This window comes from Ochotona curzoniae, unplaced genomic scaffold (assembly GCF_017591425.1).
Source record: "Ochotona curzoniae isolate NIBS_2020 unplaced genomic scaffold, NIBS_Ocur_1.0 scaffold_3208, whole genome shotgun sequence".
Lineage (NCBI taxonomy): Eukaryota > Metazoa > Chordata > Mammalia > Lagomorpha > Ochotonidae > Ochotona > Ochotona curzoniae.
Window position 1 is genome coordinate 58,989,058 of NW_024467106.1, and position 13,295 is coordinate 59,002,352.

A 13,295-nucleotide genomic window follows, 5' to 3' on the forward strand; every position below is an offset into this window, starting at 1 on the left:
TGGGAGAGGGTTGGCATAGGTCATGGTCTGTGGACCTCCCCCAGAGCCTCAAGCCTTGGTGTTAACCGACCCTCTGGGCAGCAGGTGCCAAATGAGGGTACACACAGGGACTCGGGAGCTGTTGGACAGTTGGCCTGTACCTGGGGAGCAGATAAGGCAAGGGTCACCCTGGAGTGGCTGAGACTAGAGGGGGCCCAGGCTGTAAAAGGGCTCCAGGGAGTTTGAGGTGCCAGAAGCTGTGTTGGATTGAAGCCGCCTTAGGATTGCTAGCTTAGGGTAGCAGGGGACACCGTGAGTGGTACATCCTAGGCAGCTGGGGTAGAGGGGAGAGGTAATGGCCTGCTGGGTCACATGGCTCCCCAGGTTGGAGGAGGACAAAGTAGCACTTAATTAAGGTGTCTGATGACTTGGAAGACGTATAAAGAACACTCGCACTCAGCGACTTGTGCTTTATAGCACAGAACGGACATCCTTTTCAAAACTTATTTTATCTTCACTAATGGAAAAAATTTAGAAGAAAATGGAGTGGAAATGAATCATGGCAACAACGCATGATTATTGCCCTGCGGTTGGGAGCCTGCCTGGCTGGCTGGTGAGTAACAGGCCCTAGCAGCTGCTCACTGCTCCCCTGGGGGAGAAACCACGGGACTTGGCACATGGCCATCTCGTGGTGTCCCCAGCTTCTATGAACCCAGGGTCACTCTGGCCATTATGCCATAGAAGGTTTGGGGTCTTGAGTTTGGCTGGTGGTTAAATGATTTCCTTAAAAAACTAATGTTATGGGGACAGACTTTGCAGAACAGGGGTGAAGCCATTGCTTGGGACATTTCACTTCCTCTAAGATGGCATTTGGTTTTAAGTTCTTGGTCTGTTTCTGAGCCAGCTTCCCGTAACTGCACACCCTGGGGGTGGGGAGTAGGGAATCACTCCAGATCTTGGGTCCCTGCCGCCACTCTGGGAGACTTGGATGGAGTTCTAGGCTCTTGGCATTTAGGGAGTGAACCAGTGGATGTCCTTCACATTAAAAAAAAAAAGGAAAAAACTATATAAAAGCAATAAAATAATTTAAAAATGGGTTTTAAGGTATGGACATGTGGATAAATGCTGAAAATTTTAAGAAGTTATGTCCTATATAAGAGGGTCTGGGTTCCAGTGCAGCCCTGCTCCCCGTTCCAGCTTCATGCGCTCTATGGAGGGGGCATTGGGGAAATGGTTTAGGTGGTGGATCCCGGCCGCTCCTGTAGGAGACCTGGATGGAGCTTTTGGCTCCTGCCTCTGGTCTGGTTCAGCTCCAGCTGTTTCAGGCATCTGGGGAGTGAGCCAGCAGGTGAGATCTCTGTTAGTTAATCTCTTGAAGTAGCAGATACATACTTTTTTTTTTTTAAAGATTCATTTATTTATTGGAAAGTCAGATATACAGAGAGGAGGAGAGACAGAGATGAAGATCTTCTGTCCGACGATTCACTCCTCAAGTGAACGCAACGGTGATGCTGTGCCGATCCGAAGCCAGGAGCAGAGCCTGGATCTTCTTCTGGGTGTCCCACACGAGTGCAGGGTCCCAAGGCTTTCGGCTGTCCTCAACTGCTTTCCCAGGCCACAAGCAGGGAGCTGGATGGGAAGTGGAGTAGCCTGAATTTCTTTAAAAATAAATTGTAGGTGGAAGTTGGAAGCACCCAGTTGTGGTGTACCTGATTTTGGGGTGTGGTGCGCATTGTTGCCTGCTGAGGCTCCACACTAAACAGCGGGGTGTGTGTGGAGACGACTCTGTATAAACATGGTGCCCCATGTAGGGGCTGCCCTCTGAAATACCTGTAATATCCAGTAGGATGTTAGAACTGTATACGCAGCTGAAATATTAGGTTGCTTGGGGGAGACTGACCTGATGAAAGTCATGTCTGTTCAGTACAAATGCAAGCGTGGCTTCCTCTGGGGTTGGCCAATGTCTGGTCGTTCAACCTGCGAATATAGACAGCTGATGTGTTCCATGAGGACTTGACTTGTTAGTGAGCAGTGGATTGAGGCCTGCTCCTCCTAGCAGTGGCAGTTTCGTAGTAGTGGCAATTTCGTTCTTTTGAATAGTTGCAGAGTGTCCCACCCATGGATGTGTTACAATTTGTTTATAAACTAAGAATGATGTATAGCCAAATGCCCCTTGACTTTACCGAAGGTCAAGTGCTGAAAAAACCACTCTAAGCCGAAGGTGCTTTGACCCCACCCAGCCTGCCCAATACCCTGGCTTAGCCTCTCCTGCTTTACGCATGCCCGGAACACTTCCGTAAGTGCACAGTCGGGCACAGTCATCCAACACGAAGCCTGTTTTACAGGAAGGTGGTGAAAGCTTCTGTCTTCCCACGGGCCTGGCCTCACAGCACAGTGCAGGGCGTGAGGTGTTTCCCTAGGAATTCAGGGGCTCACTGAGCTGTGCTTGCTGGTGCCACCCAGAGAGAGGGAGGTGTTGGTTGTACAGCTCTGGCCTGGGAAGATTCCAAGCACCATGTCCCAAAGTCACGGGTGAGTGTCTCATGCAGTAGTGTGAACTTGTTTAAGATATTGCTTATTTATTTGGAAGTCAGAGGGAGAGATCTTCCATCCACTGGTTCAGTCCCCAAATGGCCACAGAGGCCAGGGATGAACCAGATTAGAACCAGGAACTTCATCCGTGTCTCTCATGTGGGTAGCAGGGGGCCCAGCTACTTGCCACTTTCTTTGGCCTTCCCAGATCATTAGCAGGGAGCTGGATCGGAAGTGGAGCAGCCAGGACACAAACTGGTGTCCATATTGGATCGTGACTTTGCCGCTGGCGGCCTTACTTGCTGTGCCATAGTGATGGCCTGTCGCTCTGTTTTGCATTCCAGTTTCCTGCTGATGTGTACCTTGGGAAGCAACAATTATTCAAGTACTTGGTTTCTCTGATATGGGAAACTTGGATTGAGGTCCTGGCTGTAACCTAGCCCAGCTCCAGCTGTGGTGGGCATTTAGGGAGGAGGGAACCAATAGGTAGAAGGTATCTTTCTGCTGTGTCTGTTTGTCTTCCCGTCACCCCGAAGTCCAGACACTCAGGGACCATCTGTATATTCTCTCTTGTTGCTGGACTGTCTGTGGAGTACTTCTCCTATGTTGCCTGGTGCCCACATGTCTTGCCTATGTGGAGTGTGTCCTGGTGGGGAGCTCCTGGGCTGGAGGGTCTATGTCTCTGTAGGTGCTGCGCCCTACTGGGTAACTGGAGCCAGGAGTCTTCCCCCATCTGAGCAGTGTGAAGTGGGTATGTGCTGGGCTGCTGATTAAACTGAGGGTCTCACTGGCCCTCTGCCCCTGCACCTCCTTACCTGCTTTGTTGAACAGCAGGAGCTCCTGGCACCCTCCCCACCCCCCAGCCATGGCTATCCTGGCACCCTCCCCATCCCCCAGCCACTGCTATCCTGGTACCCTCCTCATCCGCCAGCCGTGGCTGTGCTGGCCTGAATGGTGTTTCCAAGCCCTGCTGGCCCCAGAGCCTGGGGATGCCAGGGGTCAGGTATGCTAGCAGCCAGTTTATCTTCTGTGTCTCACTGGAAATAGCTGTAGCTCATTCTGTGTCACAGGTGCTAAGCATCCTGGTTCTTGCTGGGCATTCTTTGGCACCACGTGCTCTTTTAAGCCCTTCACACGGTTCCTCTCAGATCCCAAGAGCAGCCACGTTATTACACCTCGTTCTAGGTGAGGAAGCAGAGGCCTAGTCCCTGCCCCAGGAAGCCACCACATGGAGAAGGCTGGGCTGGAGGCCGGGTGGTTCTGCCTGCAGAGCCCTGTTCCTATGTGTGTCTACTCCAGGTGCTAAGGAACACCTGGTTGCTGCCGAGGGCGCCTGCTCCGGAACCGAGGCCCGATTTGCGGTCAGCAGCCTGCAGTGCCTGCTTAGACCTGGGCTGCTGGGGCTGCTGGGAGAGGGTGCGGCCAGGCTTCTCCTGGAGGGAGAACACAGCAGCCGTGCTCTCGGTGCTCATGAGTTGCAGTGCAGCATGCCGAGGTGGCCGGGGCACAGGCGCCACTCCAGGGTGAGTGATTCAGAGGCAGGATGTATGTATTTTGCATTCTGTGACCGGGCCGAGGACTAAGTATAACCTGTGGGGTTTTGTGTGGAGGAAGAAGAACTGGTCTGGGTGAAGGGGGATGAGGATAGGGTGGCGCTGAGGGCCTGGGCAGGTCACGGAGCCCGGAAGTGCACAGGGGGTCACTGGGATTGCCGCAAGCCACCTGCTTCAGGCTGATAAGGAGGAGGGAGGTGGGTGGGTGCTGGGCTTGAAGCCTGGACCTCCAGGCAGATGGTTTGAGGCTGTGGAGAGTTAGAGCGCACACAGGAGGCTGTGTCAGGAAGTTGTGGGGAACGGAATAAGAAGGTCAGTTAATTTGAGTGTGAGAAATTTTGAAAGCCATGCTTCCGAGTGGTTTTGTGAAAGTTTATGAAAAAAAATGAGCCTTATGAAGAAGCTGTGTGTGGGGGCTTAGAAAACCTTCCACATCCACATAAGCTTACCTTTGCATTCCATTGAAGTCCCTTGTGCACACAGACCCGCTGTCCTCACATCTCACCACCAACTGAATACTCTGGCCCGGCTGTGTTTGTAAAGCGACAGAAGCTTATTAAGGCTCCAGAAAGGAGAGGTTTCCCAGTCCTGGGCGCCCCCCACTCTTTTGCCACCTCCTGATTGGTGCCTACCCATGCAGATGGTCCACAGTGGGTTTCCAGTAGGCACTCAAGCACCTGCTGTCTCCTTCACCACTGCCCGTGCCACCCGGTCAGTCAGCCTGGAGCTTCTGCAAGTATCCGTGCTGCTGGGGGAGTTGCCCTCCGGCCACTGGGCATTTCCCTGAGTTCTTGCTCGTCTTTTCCGTTGCTGCTCCCGTGAACATACTGGGCTTATGTGCAGGGCCCTAGCTAAGGAAGACTTGGAGTCCAACCCTGGAGGCCATCTGATGGGGGATGGCTCCCCATAGATCCCTGCAAACTTGAACAGAAGAGTGAGAGGACGTGGAGGGCACAGAGGGGCCGGGGAACTGCACATGGTGGGCCTGGATGACTGGGCCCTGTCTCACTCCCCAGCGCCGTGCAGGGCACCTGTAGGCCGAGAACTGTAGAGTGAGAGGGAGGCCTGGTGGAAAGGATGGGGCATCAGCTGTGTTTCCAGGGGCAGCTGTTCCTTCCCAGCTGGCGTCAAATAAGTGGTCTGTGGACACAGGAAGCAAAAGGAGCATGGGAAAGAGTCTGTTTTTTTCTTGCAAAGATTTATCAGCTTATTTGAAAGATGAACAGAAATCTTCTATCCGTTGATTCACTCTCCAAATGACAACAGCCAGGATTGGGCCAGGCCACAGCTAGGAGCCCAGAACTCCATCCGGAACTCACATGGCTGACAGGCTGGCCCCGGGCCGGAGCACCTGGGCCGACTTCAGTTGCCTTCCCAGATGCGTGGGCAGGAGGTGGGCTCAGAAATGAAGCAGTTGAGGTTAAACTAGTGCTCATATGGGAGGTGGGTGTCAGAGGTGGTGGCCTGACCCCCTGTGCCACGTCTGAGTCTTGGTAAGCTGTGGATTGCTTGCAGTGGTTGGCGGTGTTGCTGTCACCATCCCCGTGGGCCGACTCGGCCAGCTTGGTTCTTTCCGTCTGACTGTAATCACTGGGCTCTGTCTTGCGCTGGCACTGGGGACGCAGCACGCCCTAGGGGGACGTTTTTCTGTTTGACTTCAGATTCCCAGATGATAAGCATTTATTTGGTGTCTGTGATGCTGTGTGTGTCTGGTTTTTCCTTGCCTGCCCGGTGAAGGTGAATCATCGAGGGGCTCATAAACCTGACACTGTGACAATTACACGATTACTTCTGATGCATGCAGCCTGAAGGGCTCCATGTGGGAGGAAGTGGCTGTGATCTGGGCGGGCTTGGGAACAGCTATGGCCCAGGCGCCGGGCTGGGCTGCAAGTCCCCTCTGCTGGCCCTGAGTGGGCACATGGCCACATCCTATTGTGGCCACCTGCATGTCCCAGCCAAGGTGCACTCATGGGCCGAGGGTTCACCTGCCCGGCGACAGGAGGTTAAGAAGACAGCAAGACTGTGAGCGCCTTGTTGGAAGTGATAATACATTTATGAGGAAGGAGCTTGCCAGCTTACTCTCCTGTTCCCTGTTAATTTCAGAACCAGGATTTCTCAAGCCTCTGCTGTAGAAGCGGCTGAAAAGGTGCCAGTGGTGCAAGAGCCAGGTAAGCGCTTGTGTTCCCCGTTAGCAAAGCTGAGACTGTAGAAGCTTCCATCAAAGACCGCTGGGCACTTTGTGTCTGTGCATTCCGAGGAAGGAGTCACAGGCTTGGCTGTGTTCCCTGGGGTCTATGGGAGGTATGGGAGGTGGGGAACGGGGCTGGGGGACATGCACTAGGGCCCTGGGATGGTCTGCATTTCTCTCCCTCTCCATCTTTGTCCCTCTCCATCTGTCTCTCTTGCTCTCCCATCTCTCCCAGCTTTGCTTCCATGCTGGGACCTGGCTTGTGGACAGTTCTGTGTACACACACCGAGAGTTCACTTCCTCTCTTTGGGGTAGGGGTGGGCAGTGCAGAGATGTAGCTGGCGAGGTGTGGAGTACAGAAAGGGCTGTCAGTGTCACCGTGCCCGCGATTTGGACCACGTGGTGACTGCTCTGTACCCAGCCCGTTCTGAGCCATGCCTGTTCAGGAGAGGGGACAAGAATTGCCTGTTGAAGGTTTGGGCCCAGAAAGGAAGCTTTGCTTCAACCTGGGACTTCTGTGGCTCGCGTAGGGCGAGCAGTGTTCACAGCTGCCTGGTTGACCCTGTCGGCTCTTAGGAAGGGCAGTGCCAGCAATTTTACCACCCACAATACCCTCTGTGAAGTGAGGGCACCCATTTTGCCAGCTTGTGGGGCAGCTTCATGCACACAATTCATTTCTAGGCAGCCTGAGTGCTTGCCTGTGCAGCTGGCTGTATTGATGCTTTTCATGAATTACCTGCTCTGCTGGGGTAGGGGGCAGAGGTCCTAGGGGACTCTCCTTTTTGCTGGTTTGTGGAATTATTTTATGAGGAATTCCAAGTGCTGGCAGTTGTATTGTAAGAATTTGTTTTTTCCTAGTCCGCCTCCCATCGCCCAGCCAGGTAATTTTTTTCTTTGAGTTTTGTTTGTTAAACTTCTTTGTGTAAAAGACTCTCTTTTGAAACTTTGGACATAAGGAACATGAGAACAGGGTGGTTTAAGCCATGCTGTACTGTAGCCGGAAGTCTCAAGTGTCCCTGAGAGCTCCGGGGAACTGGCTCCTCTTGCCAGTGATATGGTGAGGACCATGAAGTGTAAGCAGGGACGAGAAGCCACTTCTCATTTTTGAGGGCAGGTGCAAAAGGGTCCCAGAAGTGGCACGAGGTAGTGTCCTCGGCCAGGAGGCGGACAGCATGCAGGAAACAGCAGCCAGCATGGCCCCACACCTTTCTGTCCTGGGTATGAGTTTGGGGGTGCTTGCATATGCATAGCTTGGAAGAGCTGGAGTTCTTTAGTGAGCTGGATTTATTTTTACAAAAGTAATACAAAGTGCAATTCGTTGTTGGCTAAACAAACACAAAGCGTGAGCTTCCTGGCCGTGTTCTCTGCTCCCCAGGGTGCATGTCCGTGTGCATGTCTCATATCAATGTGTGTATCCGTGCTGCTGTCCGTGTGCCATGTCTCACACACACTGTGCGGCTGTACCTTGTGGGCAGCCCTGCCTCTGCCGTTGGCTGGCAGGGGATGTGTGGTGTGCTCACAGGTGGTCTGTTCCACCTGCCACAGCCTGCCTTCACCAGCTGTCATTCGGCCCCTAAGTGAGGGACGCCCCTTGGGTTGGGATTTCTGCTGTCCCAGAGCTGCCGTGCTGTTCTCACCCCTATGCATACGAGGTCTGTCCCAGGGAGTCAAATCCAAGAGCTCTTGGGGACAGGAGCATGTGTGACACTGGCATTGTCAGACTCACCCTTAGAAATCCCTGATCCCTCAGGCTGCTGCTGCACACTGACTGGCAGCAGTCTTTAAATTTTCTCTCTGCCTGTGGCCCGTCAATAAGCATTATATTTTGCATTTATCTAGCGAGGTTAAGTGCCCTTGAAGTTAATTTGGAATACAGGAGCGTTTTATAAGCCATAGGGAAGATTAAGGATGCAAATAATTTCCCATCCAAGCAGGGTGTAATGTATCAATGCATTGTCTTCTCTGGTGCTTTGCACATCTTTGCTGGGTAGATATTGGGGGGTATAGCTCTCCCTTGCCGTGCTCCACTCTCCTGGGTGAGCAGCGTCCTCTGGATCCATTCTCCTGGGCCAGTGGGCGTCCTCTAGACAGCTTGGGTATGTTGGTGCTGAGCTGCCCAGGAGCAGTCAGCAGCAGCTCAGGCTGCCATGACAGAATGTTGTCCCCTGGGGTCTGCAAGTGCCCTGTGAGCCGCAGCTGTGCAGGCTGACAAGTCCAAAGGCAAAGTGCTGGCGGGGTCAGTGTCTAGGAGGTGATGTGAGGGGGCTGTCCCTTTGTTGGCATCCTCTTGATGGAGGTGACCGGGAGCACAACCCCCTCTCGGATCTTTAAGGACATGAAACCAAGAATGAGTTCAGAACTGGGCTGCCTAATCACCTCTCCGGGACCCCATTTCTGCCACTTGGCAGGCTAGGGTCTCAGCAAATGAATTTAAGTGTGTGTGTGTGTGTGTGTGTGTGTGTGTGTGCACCTAAGAGGCTGGCCAGCCATGACCCAGCACAAACCTTGCGCTGGTCCTAGGAGCCAGCATCCCTCCAGCTGGCAGCTGGAGGCTGCCAGCTATCCTGGGAAGCGGCCACAGGGAAGCAGGAGGCCCAGGGAAGATGGTGATTCTGTTTATCCAAATGCTAAACCCGTCCGGGCCTGAGGACATGCTACACACATATATTCAGTGCACCGTGCACCTGCCTGTGTGCTTCGTGGCATGTCCCCTGTGGTCCCTGCTCACTGGTTTGCATGTCCATCATTCTGCTGCTGTCTGTGCCCCTCCCTGAGTTGCCACCTGCACGTGTCCCAGCGTTTGCTCAGTTTGTGTGGCGTGAAGGAGGAGGAAGGGCTGCTCTAGGCTGCCTGGAGCTTGCTGCCCCTACATTGCATCCCGAGCCTGCACTGCTGCCCTGCAGGAAAGCTGAGGTGTGAACCATGAACAGTAAGTTAGGGCCAGGTTCCTGATGGGACAAGGCCATTTTTCTCGGTGCTTTCTGCTCCCAGCTCAGAGGGAGGCTCGGAAAGGAAGGGCATGGCCTCTGTTGTGCTGGTGACAGGACCTCACCCGCCCTGTGTGGGCAGAGCCACTAGATACGAAATGAACCAGCAGGTTCCCCAAGCCTTTGTTGTCTGCAGCGAGGTCAGCAGCTGGGTCATCCTGCTCCAGCTCACCCATGACCTTTTCACAGGGATCTGAAGTGCCAGCAGGAGTAGGGGGTGTCCAGGATCAGATTCGCATCCAGCAGCTGGAGGGGGTTGCTGAGAACTTGTGTGGCCGGTAGCTGGTGCAATGAGCCCTCCGTGTTCTGTCCAGCTGCAGGTGTCTGATCCCAGCGAGGAACAGAGGGACAGCTGAGTGGACGGTTCCCAGGCAGCAGTGTGGTCCCCACTTCCTGCCCGACGGGGCCCCAGAGATGTAAAGGAGTGCAACAGTGTGACACGTGTGCCTGCATACATGTAACCACACACATGTGGATTCGGCGACACTCACACATGTATGGCAACACGCATGTTCATGCATGCGTGGCTGCATATGTACGATCATACAGAGGTATGCATGTGTCTGCACACGTGTGGCCTGATGCATATACATGCATATGCATGCGGCTTTGTGATCCAGCCCTCACCCTGACTGGTTGCCGGGGACCCCATCTCCTCTGCTGCACCTGCCGTGATGTTCAGCCTCCAAGCCCCATCTCATGACAGCTGGGGCACCTCTGTTGACGGTCCTGACAGGCGTGAGTGAAGGGCTTAGAGCCCCCTGCATGCCATTCTCCTGGCTCTTGGAGTTGGTGCACGCCTCATGAGCGGCGCAATTACCATGAGTAATGGCAGTGACTTCCATAACCCCGGCTCTCTAATGGACGCTGGTGATGCTCAGTCTTTCTCCACATGAAGGGAAATGGCGCAGTCAGGCTCAGCTCCCAGCAGGAAACCTTGACTTCTCAGAAACACAAAGAGAGCCAGCCAAGAGAGCATTTCATCCTGTTGTCTCCATTTCAGTAGAAACATGACAGGCTGTGATCGGTGCCTGGGGGACCGCTGGTCCTCAGAGAAGGCAGTGCATCTGGGTGGGTTCCCTGCATGCTTCACTTAAGGCAGTCTTTGATTTACATGGGGCAATGCGTGCCTGTTGGAGAGGGGGCAGCAGGTCACACCCTTCCAGTGCAGGGAGCAGAAACCCACCGCAGCTGGGACCTGCCCTGGCTTCTGGCTCTTCCAGCCAGTTGTCTTAAAGGCTATTGGGGATGCAAGGCAGGGTCTGGTCTTGGCCATCAGCATCCGGTGCCTGCTGCTGAGATTGGCATGTTCAGTCCCGAATAAAACCCATGCCAGGAAACCCTCTTTTTTGACTGTGGTCATTGAGCAGGGTCTGGGTGCCAGGAGGGAGCCATCAGCCTGGCTGAGCCCCCCTCTCTGATGCCCCTAAGTGGCAGCATCTGGGCTGGTCCCAGGGCAAAACGATGCCCTCTAGGCCACTTACATGAACATGGTAATGCCTGGTGGCCCTATCTGGGCCCCCCAGGAGGAGTGGTTGGCAGGCTTCCCCTTGGTGGTCTGTGGAGACTCGCTAGGAGTGCCCCTTGGGCCGGCCCTGCTATGGGAATGAGGGGCCAAGATCATTTCCAATCAGGTCATCGTGTACCCTGTGTGTAAAGCAGCACAGCTGCAGGCAGGGGAGGCAGCTGGCCATGTGGAAGTGGCCCTGGAGCAGGTCACTGTGGGGGAAGAAGGTTCTAGAAGAAGGAACAGCAGGTACAATGGCTATGATGCAGTCTGAGGGCTCCATGCTTGGGAGGAGAGGGGGAAGCAGAAGGCCGGGTCACCCCAGGAAGGAGCTGGCACTTTATCTAAGTCCCACACTGTTGGTCAGCGCACCCCGCTGCTTGGTGAACAGCCCAAACATGGCTGCTCCAGGGAGCCAGGCTCTGCAAAGCCTAACCCAACGCTTCCCTGTCCTTTAAGCCCACTTGCAGTGGGTCTTGTGCACGAGCTGCTCTCTGCCTCCCTGGGAGGAATTGGGAGCTTTTCATTTTGACAGAGCACAGTGGATGGACCGTGCACCCTGGATCTCCCAGCTAGGCTGTTCCAGGCCCTCCCCAGGAGGGTGTCCGGGCCCTTGGCTATAGCAGTGTGGTATTTGCTTGGACTCTGCGCAGGGCTCCTGTATCCCTTCAGTTGTGACTAGGTGACTTATAAGTACACCAAGATAATCATAAGTACACCAAGACTTCAAAGCATTTGTGGTAAATAGAATAAGAATGTCAGATTATTTTGACATCAAGAAATGTTGTAATCTGTGCATTTTATGATGTCCATTTTCCTTGCACATGTTAATAGATGTTACTCTAGATCGTGAAGGGAATAACAACCTCAAAATGTTTGTGCTTTTCTTTTGTTTATTTAAAAGATGGAGTTACAGAGAGAGGGGGGGAGAGAGAGAGAGAGAGAATGATCTTCCATATACTGGCTCTCTCTTTAAATAGCCACCATGGTCTGCCCTGGGCCAGGCTGAAATCAGGAGCCAGGAGCTTCGTGTGAGTCTCCAACATGGGCGCAGGGGCCTGAGCACTTGGGCTACCTTCCACTGCTTCCCCAGATCATTAGCAGGGAGCTGGATGGGAAGTAGAGCAGCCAAGACTCAGATCATTGACCATGTGGGTTGCTGTCACAGCAGGTGGAGTCTTAACAGGCCACACCACACCCTAGCGTGCTAACACATTGTTTCAGTCAGAGGTTGGTTGAGTCCACAGATGTGGCACCTGCAGCTGGAGCTGATGTACCAGGGATTGGCAGATGTGCTGCAGGTGGACACCAGGGATAAAAGTATCAGGGAATTGGTGAAGCAGGCCATCAGGTATGGGGCTCATAAAGTGCAGGGACTGTGTAAAGCTCTGCCTTTCCACATTCCTCTTGCGCTAAGACCACGCGTCTCACCTGTGTTAGCCATCTTTTTGCTTTCTTTCCGATGAATTACACCTGCATTTCCTGGTTTTTCCATTGTGATATTCTATTTACTTTTATTTTCGTTTTAAAAGCTAGGGTTGAGAGAAATAGAGTTGAGATCATTTATCAAGCAATCTTCCACCGTCTACCCAGCCAGGGCTGGCCTGTGTCAAACCCAGAACTCAGCCTCCCCCGTGCCTGCCAGACCGTGCGTTAGCTGGAAGCTGCCTCGGAAATGGAGGAGCCAGGATTTGCATCATGGCTCCAGTGTGGGCTGACTTGGCTATTGCAACAGACAGCTGCCTCGTGACGCTGTTAGGGTGGAGTGAGGATGGCTTCCTTGGTCACCTGTCCCCTCCCCACATGCGACCCTTCCCCCTCCTCCCAACACAGTCCTTTAAGGTTTGCTGCTGGGCATCACCAATCCAACGGGAATCCCTTGTTGGTGGGGGTGGAGGGGATTTCTGCTTTTTCTGGCACCGGCTCCTGTCTGCTTCCTAAGAAGACCTCGGGTGTGGCTCCCTTGTTTGGGTGGTGTTGGATTTGTTGACCACCAGTATAGGAACAAATCAGCCGAGGATAGAAAAAATATAGATGACCTTTATTCAAAGAAAGGCCAGGAAAGAAGCATGCAGGATTTTTTTAACCCCCTCTTGACATGGAAGATGAAATGGGGTCACTTTGGCCCTTATTTGGTGGGGAATATTAGTTTCTGTCTGTCATTGGTGCAGCAGTGACCCTGTTGCCTGAGGGGCGCACCTGAGACAGGGCTGGAAGCAGGCTCCGCCCTCCTCCAGTGGCAACGATCAGGCGGAGCCGCTCCTGCAGCAGCTTTCTGAGACTGGACTGGGGAGGTGGCAATTGAGAACTTGGAGTGGCGTGTTTCTGCCCAGGCACACAAAGGCTGCTAATGGCTCGGGAGGGACTGGAGGTGAGAGAGCGCCCCCTTGTTTAAAGGTGCTGCTTTGCAGCCTCCTGGATTCCTTGTGGCTCCTAAAAGATCATGTCTGCCTGACCTGTTTTCCTTCTGGAATCCTCCAGAACCTTCCCCTAAGCTCCTGACCTCCAGGGATATCAGATTACTGGTCAATGTATCTGGGATGGGCTAG

At 53.6% G+C, this 13,295-nt stretch overlaps 1 protein-coding gene across 6 annotated transcripts in view; it reads left to right on the forward strand.

Moving 5' to 3' along the window:
- SEMA4D (semaphorin 4D) overlaps positions 1 to 13,295 on the forward strand; it is a 109,256-nt gene that overhangs the window by 56,169 nt on the left and 39,792 nt on the right. For 5 of the 6 annotated variants that reach the window (XM_040963778.1, XM_040963773.1, XM_040963774.1 and 2 more), the window contains one exon: positions 6,168 to 6,232. The gene's annotated coding sequence lies outside the window, so the exon portion shown is untranslated. Of the gene's footprint in view, positions 1 to 1,605; positions 2,512 to 6,167; positions 6,233 to 13,295 lie in introns of those variants that run through there. The other variant, XM_040963777.1, reaches the window with a different exon arrangement.